At 37.1% G+C, this 13,338-nt stretch overlaps 1 protein-coding gene across 1 annotated transcript in view; it reads left to right on the top strand.

Annotated features, from left to right (window-relative positions):
* The first annotated feature begins 6,081 nt into the window (after nucleotides 1-6,081).
* Nucleotides 6,082-13,338, top strand: part of LOC113069612 (transcription factor HIVEP3-like) — a 58,215-nt gene continuing 50,958 nt past the window's right edge. The window contains exon 1 of the mRNA XM_026242786.1: nucleotides 6,082-6,391. The gene's annotated coding sequence lies outside the window, so the exon portion shown is untranslated. The remainder of the gene's footprint in view (nucleotides 6,392-13,338) is intronic.

Consider the following 13,338-nt stretch of genomic DNA (forward strand, 5'->3'; position numbering starts at 1 on the left):
CCTCATTTTTAATCAGGTCTGTCTCCTAGCTGATGCCTTTGGTTTCTTCTTGTTAGAGTTCAGGATCTTTGGGACTCTGCCTACAATGGAACAGAGATTCTAAGAACTATATGAACTTGGTGCCAACATGGTCAGAGGATAATAAATGTGTCTGAGGGTGTGTTTGTGTTTGCCTCACTATACTATTCAAATGGGGCTTTGCAGCTGTTCAGGGCCGGAACTATGTGTCTTTCTCCATGTCAGACTAAAACAAACATGATATTACATGAAATCAGAGTAAGCATAAAGCATTCTTCTATGTTGTTTTGATTTTACTATTAGAATGACAAATATTTTCATCCCTTCAATAATGCCACAAAATGAAACTCTGCAGTAAAAACATGTAGGAAAAACTGTTTTGAAAGTGACTTGACCCATACTCAGAATTCATGCTCTGCATTTAAGGCATCCAAAGTGCACACACACACACATCAGTGAACACACACCCGGAGCAGTGGGCAGCCATTTATGCTTCGGCACCTGGGGAGCAGTTGGGGGTTCGGTGCCTTGCTCAGTGGTACCTCAGTCTTGGTATTATCGGCCCGAGACTCAAACCCACAACCTTGGGGTTAGGAGTCTTCCCCTTTGCTGGTCTTAACTGCCTTTCGAAAGTCTCGCAGTTCAGCCAACCTTGTGTTTAGCTGGGTTGTCAACTGGTCTCACGGCTTGAACCCTCTAAAACCTTACATGTTTAAAATATGTAAAAAAAAAAAATAATAATAATAAAAATGTTTGGTTATCAAGACCAACATTAAAATAATAAAAATAAATATTTCTTTAGCACTAATTCAGCATATTAGAACGATTGAAAATTCAGCTTTACCAGAAGAAATTACTTTTTAAATTACATTATATTTACATAAAAATATCATTTGCAATGACATTTCACAGTATAACTTTTTAAATTCAATTTCTTTTTATCCAAAATGCAGCCTTCGTGAGCACAATAGACTTCTTTCAACTGTTGAACATTGATGTGCGTCTTTCCTGTTTTCTCCATTAACATTTTGAAAACCCCAACCTAATATGGTTAGCTGGTCTTTCAGGCTGGCCAGCTGGTTTATTTGAGGAGATTTGAGTGCTTTCTAGCTTGGGAGACCAGTGTAAACCAGCTAAGACAAACAAACCATGCTGGGTATTCATCTCGGACATTCTTTAGTTCTGTATAATGCAGTGTTCCTCCCTGAATTCTGAAGTAATGTGTTCTCACTGTATCATTTCCCAGCCCACTCTTCATCTAAAGGCTTGTGTTGTTCTCTCAGAGCTGCACACACAATGTCTTATTGCTATATGAGAAACAAACTTTGGAAGAGACATAAAAGAATAATAACTCCCCTCATCAATTCATATAAACTACTTACTCCTGTCTGGAAACTCGCTTTCTGGCAGGCTTGCCTAATAATGAACAAGGGAGAGAGACACATCAACCAAATGATCTCACTCCCTCAACACCAGCAAACACACACTGACTCAGCAGTGCTGCAGGATGCTCTATCTCTGCTTTGACCCTCTTTGCTCCCGAGTTCCCAGAGCCAGACGGGTAAGTGTATCTCCAGGGATCCCTTTGACCCAGTGTGAAATCACAATACTGATCCTCAGCCTGCTATCAGTGGGATGAGACGTGCAGTTGTGCATTTTAAAAACGAGTTTCACTAAAGAAATTCTGCATCAATTGTTGTAAAAAAACTGTATATTTCAACCATAAAACTGTTACATATACACAGTACAATGTTTTATTCGTTTTTAACATCTGAAAAACCAAATGTTCTCTAAATTCTATGTCTGTCTGTCTGTCTGCATGTCTATTCATCCATCTGCACATCTATACATATTTACCCACCCGGAAAAACTGTGATTGTTCACTTTCTATATCAGTCAGATGCCTATTTCCTGTCTAAGTGGGTGGTTTACTCCAGGATTAGTCACAGTATGACCCATTGATTGGCTTTGGGAGGCTACTACTTTTCTAACATGATCCAGGAGTTACACCACAAGCAGTAGAGTTTCAATGACAATCATTTCCTGTGAGTCTTCTGTTTTTATGTGACCATTTGAGAAATTGTACAAGACAAGCTGCAACTGGTTTTTAGATCAACGTTTTTTGAGACGCGAAAAAATCATTTCGAGAGCAACTGTACTCAATTTGCAGGCACTGCTCTTATAGTGAAATGACTGAAACTGGCTGTCAGAGGTGTAATTGCATTCTAAGTGTAGCACCCGAGCACATTGAATTAGACTGCAGTATGGAGCAGAGCTAATTGAGTTTTGGTCCTGCTGGCATATGTATATGCTGGAAACATTTACCCAACATTACCACCCATTAAACTCCACAAAACCCAGAGTCTGGCAGCAGAGTGCCAGAGGATTGTGATGCCTTCCTATAAGGGTGGATTATCTGCTCTGAAGCCCAAGAGCAAGAAACCACCTCTGGCTTTTGCTGCACTATGCAAAAATACTACATAAATTATCCACATGGGCATGATACAGCAGGAACATTCTGAGGGAATGTAAAGGTCATAGATGAAAACACAAGATCATTTTTGTAATTCCTCACTGTCAGGCTCACATCTTGCCTATGTGTTTAATCACTATTTTGACAATATGACATTTTACTATGTTTAAATCAATTCAGCAGATCCTCTTTCATAATCTGTTTTCATTTCAGCCTGTTCATCAAATCATATTGTCTGCCATTAAATATGGAATACATTTGGGACAATATGAACTCCATGTACAGTAGGGGAGAAGGCTCAGATGTACTGTACATACTGCTACTAATGGACAAATAAAAAAATCAGATACCACAAGGGTGGTGTGTGAATTACCAACATAGAGAGATGTATTACAACCTATTGATTTTACTTTCCACTATTATATTGCATGTGTACCATAATTAAATATTTACACACATGAAATGTAGGGTCACTATATAATGTCTCCTGTCCCTTACAAAAAGTATTCTGGAAGCACTGCAGTGTTATCAGTGTCGCCATTGTTAACCAAAACTAGAATTAAACTAAAACTGAAAGTTTGTTATAATTACTACAATATAATTACTTGTTGAAATAAACTATATTAGATGAAAACCATCGACTTATGATTTATTTAAAATAAATAAAAAAAATGTTGCCTTGGTAAATAACTCAAGTAAAATAGATTTAAGTTGAAGTACTAATATCACTTAATGTAACCATATTATTACATATGCAGTGTATCACATCTGAAACAGACATTTTGAAATCAAGATTGTTTTAAATAATATTACATAACACTATACAAATACTGAATTATTTCTGAATATATAACAGTATTTCCATTGTTCATACATGCCCCCCAAAAAACTGTATTACATGAGCGATGGCTAGATTAATTAATGCATTACTTTTATTGTTACTCCACTGATGGTGTCCTTTTCCGAATGTTTTATTTCACTCCTACGTAGTCTTTGACTCTCTTTGTGTTCCTGCAGCAGGCAGCATTGTTTCTCTCTGTCTTACTCTCTACGTCTCTGTCTTTCTTGCTGTCTTTGGCAGGCTGCTGTGTGCCGTGCATAGGCGCACCCTGGCTCTGTGGGGACCCTGATCTAGTTATATAACAGTCGGTGCAGTCGTTGTCTGCTGGAAGATGAGCATGCAGGCATTCCTGTTACATAAGCCGGTTAGGATCAAATTGTCACACTGTGGTGCATTTACAACGCAGTGTACTTGCTACTGTGCGTCTCTCTCTCGCTAGGTCTTGGGAAAGAAAGCCCAACATAAGTGTGGTCCAATGCAGTTCAACTAGCATGAATTGTGCAATCACGGTTCTGCCAATCACAACAGACCTCTCTGTGTGGCCTAAAACCCCCACCCACGCGGCGTCACGCACCTCACAGCCAAACGCCCAACCAGGTGTCCTGTTTGACTCAGGCGAGGAAGGTGGCTGTCATGACAATGGAGCCAGCAGCCCTCTCGTTCTCCATAGGCAGTCTGAACGACGGTGGCATCCAGTGACAGGATCAGGCAGCTTAGGGATATGACTTATCACCAGAATGCCAGGTGAACTTTACTGGACACCGAAAAGGCTCCAGGAGTCCGTCTAATCCTTCTAAATTCACAGCGTTAACCCCACTGAGATGAGTCTCACCTTATCTCTTCGCTAATTTTAGAGCCAGAACATTGAACCTACGTTATTGTGACATCACGGGGCTTTACAGGGGAAAAATGCACAATAACACACTAGTTTTGTCACGCAATGTCACTCTAATTGACACCATGGTGACCACCTTATGCATTCAAGTTCGTTTTCACTCAGTTCCTCAAGCACCACTATTGTGCTTCCTTGAAAGTAATTTGACTCTTGTGAAATAAATATATATAAAATGTACACTGACACGGCAGGTGCCAAGTTGAACTAGAATGGAAATTAAACAAATTATTTTAGTTAGTTGAAGTAAAGCTGAAATAAAATAGAAATATTGGATGTAAAAAAAATGTACATAAAAAAATGAACTAAAATTTTTAAAACTGAAAATATAATATAATAATATTATACAATAGGCTATACTGTAATATAATGAAAATAAATTAAAGCTAATTTTATAGTAAAACAAAATAGGAAACAAAAACTTTTTAAAAAAATGACGAAAGTGCATAACAAACTTTCTATACAGTAAGATCAACTTGAAAACTGAAAATATTCAAATAAAAGTTTTATTAATAAATACTGTAGTAATACATAAATAATCTTAAAGTAACACTGGGTGGTATCTTATGTAATACAAAGGTACTACAGTGGAGTCCAAAAGTCTGAGACCACATGAAAAATATGGTTATTATTCTTACACATTCAAGTTTTTGCTCAGTTCATCAAGCACCACTACTGTGCTTCCTTGAAAGTAATTTGGCTCTTGTAAAATAAATATAAAAAAGCATAATAACAGGTTGGAGGCCCAACAGGCGTGGAGTTTGGAAAGCTATATTTATGCACAGTAATTAAACTGCCCTTGGGGTATCGACCCAGTACTGCATTTGCATCCGTTAAACAAAGCATTCCTTTGTCAACCATTTGTCATATGGTAGTCAGGGTGACTGTTAAGATTCATAGCGTGTTGTGAATACTATAGTATATTCAGAGACAAACAAAAAAACAGATACCCAAGCTTCATCGTGTTTTGCTGAACTCAACTGCATCAAATCGAGTCCTGTTTTAAAAGGTGGGGCAAGTAGCAAGTCCCTATGTGGGCCATGCTACCATTAGAGCAACTGAGAAGCTTCAGTCCTACTAAAGAGCTCAACTTAGTCAGGGAATTGTGCTGACATAAGCAGCCCAGTACGCATCCCCCAGTAGGGCTTGCTCATGAAACACTTGCTCTGTGTGTATTAAGGCATTCTCACCCTTTATTCCATAAAATATGTGACTTTGGTTATGATCACAGTTAATAATATCAGTTTAACCGAAATTCCACAAGCAATTAGAAATAACATAAACTATTTGAAATTATTTGGAGTACTTGACCCTGCTGCCCCCCCCCCAAAGGTACTCATCGAAACACACACACACACACACACACACATATATATATATATATATATATATATATATGTGTGTGTGTGTGTGTGTGTGTATGTGTGTGTGAGTGTGTGATTTTATTTAATAAAGTACATAAAATAATAATACACCTTTTTTGAGTATTGATTGTGAATATTATCTACACTTATCATTACTCACCCTCGTTTTGTTACATGCCCACAAACTGTTTAATGTAGAAATCCACTTTTCCAAAAACATTTTAAGAGCTTTTATTAATAATAATAATATTTTAAATAGAATACCTGCAGAAAGAAAATAGAAAATCACAGGTGTCGAACAAAATGAGGGTGAATTCATGACAGAATTTTCATTTTGGGTACTCGCTACTAATATCTACAGATGAAATGAAGAATACCGGGACAAGGAATTTTTGGAATGTTCCATGACGTCACTTCGCAGCGGACGACAGCGAGGAGGGAGCTAAAAATTAAGGTACGTTCTTCGGCCAATGGGCGTCAAAGAAGTATACTACCTCATGATTATTAATCACCCTTATAACTGCGAGCGAACGGGAGGGGGCGGGACCCCCGGGGCGTGAGTCGCGTGCAGGGTGGTGCGGTGTGGACTGTTTGCGTTGCGCGACACTGGCTGTTGTTGCGCTGATCAGCTGAACGCACGATACGTGCTTCGAGTTTGACAAGCAGGAGGGGAAGCCCTGTTGGCTCGCGAGCGGCCAAATAACTCCGAGAGAGGCGTCAGCGGCGATTCCGTTTGACAAGCGATGGGATGCGGACCACGGCACGTTGCCCTGGAGAGTAAATGGTTACAGCATCTGTGTCAGGTATGGTCTAAAGTGTAAATGTTTTGTCTCTCTTTATATACGTCTTAGTCGATGGACGAGAATTAGTAAGCAGATTTAGTAACGTTAAGTATTTTCCTTTTATGTCTTGATAAGGCAGGAATAACATTTCTGAGTTTTTCAGTAAAACTTAGACGTGGCATTGAAAAACAGTTTTGCTGCTTCAAGTGAAAATCGTAGAAGCTATTACACTTTTCATACGTTAAATATGAAGATTGACTTCCTGTAAACAATGCGGCAATGAGTCCAATCAGCTGGGTTGTTCAAACAAGTTGAAAAATGTAGCGCGAGCCCATGGTTTTGTCCCGGCGGTCAGCCAGGAATAACGTTTTGCTACATTAGAGTAACATTGCAAACCACAGACCGCAGGAATCTGACGCTTTTTCCTAATTCTTGGAAACGACTAGACGGTGTCCCTTGTCTGTGGAGTATACATATGGAGCACTGGACGTCTGCTAATAGAAAAATTATGGTAAAAGGGGTAGTTCACTCAAAAACTGTAAATTATGTAAATATTCAACTTCATGTTTTTCCAAACTCGCATGACTGTCTTCCGTCCAACACAAAGCGAGATGTTAGACGGGATGTTAGGGACTGACAAACCTCAGTCATCATCCACTTCCATTACATCTTTTTCCATTCAGTGAAAATGAGGCTGTCATTGTTCCTTACATTTCATTAAATAAAGTCATACAAGGTAGAAATAACACAATGTTTAGGAAATATTGAAGAACTAATGTTTTGAACAGTTAAAAAACCTCTTGGGGGGGGGGGGGGAATAGTTAGTCGAACATGTTTTGTGAACGATTATAAACCATATGAGAAAAAATCTGGAACAATACAGTCACTAATCCAGTTCAGTCATAGCCTACATATATTTTTTAATGATTTTTGAAGTGTAGTAAAGTTGGCATGAAAATGTACACTTTATTTCCTAAATGCATTTATAGATCTTTAAATGTATAGAACAAATTAATCTGTGCATGCTTCATTTAAATATATATATATATATATATATATATATATATATATGTATATGTGTATATATATTGACCTCGTAATGTTTAATGAATGTCACAATTGGACCTTTCGATGAAAAAGACAGACTTTTCAGGACTTATCCAATCATTTTGTCCATTTAAATCCTGCCCCTTCGAGCTGATGGTCATCTGCCTCCACTTTTGAATTTAACGCCCACATCTCAAAATCCACAACCAATGCACCACAGATGTCCCTGCCCTATATTTTTCTTTAGCGAAAATCAATTTCACTCAGATGTATGTCACAATAAGAGAAAACAGATCTGCCTCTACTTCCGTTCATTGTGACTTTAACATTGACACTGGTTTAAAAAGTGATGTTATAGTCTGGGAGGTTTGCTTAGAAAATGTATCATCATTAACTGAGTATGATCATCTTTCATATTGTGATAATATAATCATGCACTGTTCTTGATGTCAGGGACTATATGTTTGATACAGGCTGGTTTTGTTTGGAGTCAACCCTCTAATGTGATGCAAACAGTTTCCATTATATCAAGTAACATAAAGAACTTGGCTTCGTTCGCCCCCGACACAGTTGGCTAGAGCTAGTTTCCTTTAATGCAGTTTGTGGTGGTGTGGAGGGAGAGCTTAATGATATTATTTTCGAGTGTATCAGCACAAAGCGAGGAACTCCGTGATTGAGACATGTTATTGCTTGAATTAGGTTGCAACGGTGCTTGAGCAGAATCTAAAGGGAGGAATGGTGTTGGCCTCTTTCCTTTGTTTAATTTACCATAATGTCACAATTGTTTAAATATATCATAAGCAACACTTTAGTAAAGAAGGATAGTTTGTTTTTCTAAAACTCAGGAAAAAATGTTTGCTTTTAGCCTGCTAATTTGGAGTTACTCTGCAGTCTGCATTAAAGAATTCATTTTTAAAGCTTTAATCTTCCTTAAATGGACTAGAGACTAAATTACTCATTGTCTATATGCATTGTGTTAAGTTAAACCACTTTAAATTTTAATTCTGAATACTTTTTTTGCAATTTGCAATATTTGTAAGTGACTTTTTGGCAACAGTGATTGGATAGTCTGATTTATGGTACTGGCTCTGTTGAAAAGAACTCATTCAAAACTAACTTCCTGCATTTGAATATGCCTACTTCCCTACTATGGATGCTAGAAAGTATGCTCTCTGTAGTGCAAAAACATGAAGGTGCCATAGAAGAACCATTTTTAGTTCTGAAACAGAAAGGTTCTTCAGTTGTTGAAGGTTCTTTATGGAACCATTTAGACAAAAATGTTCTTCTATGGCATCGTGAAGCACATTTATTTTTAAGAGTGTGTGGGCAGTATGTTTGAATACTAAAAAACAGAATAAATACCTGGATTGTGTTCTCCTTCCATTCCTTTTTTTCCCTTGTAGAAAACAAAATTATACAATTTTGGAATGACATAAGCATGAGTAATTACTAATTAATACATTTTAGGGCTGTCACTTTTAGTTTGAAAATCGATTGCACAATCGATCGGACCAACCAAAAAAAGTTTCGAAAATGAAATAGGGGATCGATTTTAACCAAATATGTACACTATTAATTTTAAAAGAATTAAACAATTAAAAAATATAGATGTAACAAAACTCAGGGCAAGCAGATTCCGAAAGTGCAGTATGTGTTGCGAAAGCTAGATATAAAATACCAGCAATTTTACGCACCTAAAAGACCCAGTGACGTCGAAAGCGACCTCTCTGCGTTCACAACAAACGCGAATATAGTGTCTGGCGCAAATGATTTCAATGTTAAGTCAATGTAAAGACGAGTTTATGCACGTCTTGAGTTCTCACGGCGCGATAGACGTGAATTCGCCTCATTCGCGAATCTAATTACAGGAGATTCTGAGTTATGAAAAGGACCATTGCAAGCTGACAGCGACCGGTAATACCCCCACCTTGCGCAGCTGTACCTGAGTGTCCCTGGGACATTAGGGCGGTCGGAGCACGTCTTCTCAACAGCTGGACATACAGTGAATAAAAAAACGCTCTGCTCTGGACCCCGAAATGTTGATCGACTTGTTTTCCTGTCCAATAAATTTGTAATGGTCCTAGCCTTTTGGTGCATTTCCTTATGCCTGCCTAGTGCTGCCTATAAGTGTCGGTTACGTTCAATAAATAAAACACACATGGCCTGTTCTCAAGTCCATTTGAAGTTTAATGTTTTTGAACAGTTGTTTGAAATGGATTGAATCATTAGCCTATTTAAAATAATCTTGGAGATTTTTGAATTGCCTAAATCATAAATGCAGCCGGGTTGAAGCCTGCAGTGATGTTTTTCTTTTGTTATTTTCGACAATGTTGCACTCCTGTTGCTGTTCTGCATAAAACTTCATGCCAATAAATAAGAAATATTGGTGACTTGTGCATTTCCAGCGCTCTCTTTGCATTCGTCCGTTATTTGACGTTGAAAAAGGAAACGTTATTTTTTTTTTGACATTTGAAAATCGATTTTACAATCGATTCAATGAACACTTATGTCTTAAAAATCAAAAATGTTTTTACACAAAAGTGTTAGCCCTAATACATTTTGGGTGAACTATCCCTATAACTCTCAAAGATGGACCTATTATGTTGAAGGAAATTTTATTTCTAAAGAAACAGAATTTTAATTTTGTATCTTCCTTCTAATGGTTTCATTAGAAAAGAGCATGGCAAGGTCAAAAAAATATTTGTAACATTCGTAGTCAGACTCTCTTGAAATCCACGGAGGTTGCAGAGGTTAACGGCCGTGTGTCTCCAGTAAGTGTGAGAGAATCTTTAATGACCATTGCTTTCCTCGTTAGGCAGGACACTGCAGCACCTGTGGTGTGTTCTAACCGTCAGACTAATGAGCTGTTGGCTGAATTTTGTCTTGAAGTTTTCCCTGGCTTTAACTACTCCATTTACATTTCTTTCACATGCAAAATGGAGGACATGAAAGATAAGTCTCAGTAAAACAATGGCATTGAAATTCACTCTGTGAAGAAAAATAAAAACGTTTTCTACTGATGTTAATGTCCTTTGTTTTATGCCAGCATGCCGCGCGGGCACCATCAGTGGTGGATGGCATGAAGTGTTGTAGATCTGAGGAAGAACTCAATGGCCATTATTATCACAGTAGGCCGATGTGCCTAGTGCCCTGTCCTTATTAGCCCTCACTGCATCTTTTTTCTCCTCTTTTACTCATTCTCAAACATATTCACCACCATAAATGTTTGTGGACATCAAGTTCAACGTTTCTCCCCCTGCCCACACTCCTGTAGCAAGTTCTTTTTATTTTTTTATTTTTTATTGCATCTTTAAGTGCATCTGTGTTTCCTTGCAACAACTGCACAAAATTTTTTTTACAGAGGTAAGCTGTGAAAACATGACGAAATAAAAGTAATCAATCATCTTATTTGACTATCATTATTATCTCCTTTAGATGAAGATCAGATTTTTTTTTGTGTGAAAGAGAGATGATGAGTTTGAGGAAGGTAAGAATTGATAAACAAACTACTGTACATCCCCAGCCAGACAGGTCTCATACATTAGAAGAAAAAAAAAACATTTATGTGTTCTGTACTTTCAAATATAAAATTAATATTTAATTTACTAGCTTTAGTTTAGGATATAAATACATAAAAAGTTAAATAATTATGATTGAGATAACTACGTGCTAGGCAGTAGAGTTTAATGCTTTAAAAAATGAACCAACCTTGTTTGGACTTGGCTGGGAAACCGGAGAATACCTTTGTTCGTTTGTTTGTTTGTTTTCTAGATTAAATATTCTCTTTATTAGTCCAGCCATAAAATGGCTGGTTTCTAGAAATATTGTAATTGTAATTTCTTGAAAAGATGTCATTATTCATTGTTATCATTGTGTAATGTAGAAGAATGCAAGAAAAATTCTCTCTTTTATTATTTCCATACAGTCTATGCCATTTATGCCTATAAACAATGTAATTGTTCATATTAATTACATAAAAAAATACTTAAATATTTGTAAATAGATACATGTTTACCTTCCTCAGTATTGTTGCACTGTAAGAATAGTGGTTAAAGCAACGGAAGTTTTTACAGTGCATTGTGCATTGTGTTGCGCACACTTGCACACAGCAGGCTTTCAAGAAAAAAAGTGATAGAAAAAGTCATGGGGACCTGGGCCCCAGCAGAGTTTTAGATCTAGCAACACCCCTGCTTGACATATTTAAAATGTTGCTTGAATGCAGACAAAAATCCTTGAAATAACTTGACTGGCCAGACAAAAAAAATATCTTCTGATTTGGACACAGATTATTTAATTATTAACAGGTCAATCATTCATCATTCATCGCTTTTTTTTCATATCATTGAGAACTTGCATATTCTTTCATTAAATATTATGGCTTATTTTGTAATGCTTAAGTCCAGTGTTGTTGTTTTTTTTTTTTTACTTTTAATTTTTTTATTAAGGTAACATCAGTGTTATTTTAGTATGATATACTGTTATAGTTTTTGTAAAACTTTAGTATGAGGAGCACGCATTCATTATTACCTACAACTTTTGCCTCAATAAACTCCTAATTTACTGCTTATTAATAGTTCAGTAATGTAGTTGTTTTTAGGTATGGTTTAGGATTAAGGGATGTATGATCATGCAGAATTATTCATTAATACTTGCTTTAAATTATAAGTACTAATAAACAGCCAATATCCTAGTACAAAGCAACTAGTTAATAGTGAGAACTGAACCATACAAATACAGTGTTACCATAGTTTTGGTTAATACTTTGAATTTGATTCTGTTTTTATTGTCTGGTTTCATTTTAATTTTAGTTAAAGATTTAGTAAATTAGTTGTGCTTTGCCATTTTTTTTAAAATACAGGTGCATCTCAATAAATTAAAATGCCGTAGAAAAGTACATTTATTTCAGTAATTCAACTTGAATTGTGAAACTCGTGTATTAAATAAATTCAATGCACACAGACTGTAGTAATTTAAGTGATTTAAGTCTTTGGTTCTTTTAATTGTAATGATTTTGGCTCACATTTAACAAAAATCCATCAATTCACTAACAAATTAGAATAAGGTGACATGTCAATCAGCTAATCAAATTAAAACACCATGGTCTCTCAGTTTGGATCACTAGGCTACACAATCATGGGAACACTGCTGATCTGACAGTTGTCCAGAAGACAATCATTGACACAATTCACAAGGAGGGTAAGCCACAGACATTCATTGCCAAAGAAGCAGGCTGATCACAGAGTGCTGTATCCAAGAATGTTAACAGAAAGTTGAGTGGAAGGAAAAAGTGTGTAAAAAAAAAAAAAAGATGCAAAACCAACCAAGAGGACCGCAGGATTGTCAAGCTAAATCGATTCAAGAATTTGAGTGAACTTCACAAGGAATGGACTGAGGCCACCACACACAGGAACCATAGACAACGTCAGAGGAGTCTTACCTGGGCTAAGGAGAAGAAGAACTGGACTGTTGCCCAGCGGTCCAAAGTCCTCTTTTCTGATGTGAGCAAATTTTGTATTTCATATGGAAACCAAGGTCCTAGAGTCTGGAGGATGGGTGGAGAAGCTCATAGCCCAAGTTGCTTGAAGTCCAGTGTTAAGTTTCCACAGTCTGTGATGATCTGGGGTGCAATGTCATCTGCTAGTGTTGGTCCATTGTGTTTTTTGAAAACCAAAATTACTGCACCCGTTTACCAAGACATTTTGGAGCACTTCTGCTGACCAGCTTTTTGAAGATGCAGATTTAATTTTCCAGCAGGATTTGGCACCTGCCCACACTGCCAAAAGCACCAAAGGCTGGTTAAATGACCATGGTGTTGGTGTGCTTGACTGACCAGCAAACTCACCAGACCTGAACCCCAGAGAGAATCTATGGGGTATTGTCAAGAGGAGAATGAGAAACAAGAGACCAAAAAAATGCAGATG

The sequence above is a fragment of the Carassius auratus genome, unplaced genomic scaffold, assembly GCF_003368295.1.
Source record: "Carassius auratus strain Wakin unplaced genomic scaffold, ASM336829v1 scaf_tig00001819, whole genome shotgun sequence".
NCBI lineage: Eukaryota > Metazoa > Chordata > Actinopteri > Cypriniformes > Cyprinidae > Carassius > Carassius auratus.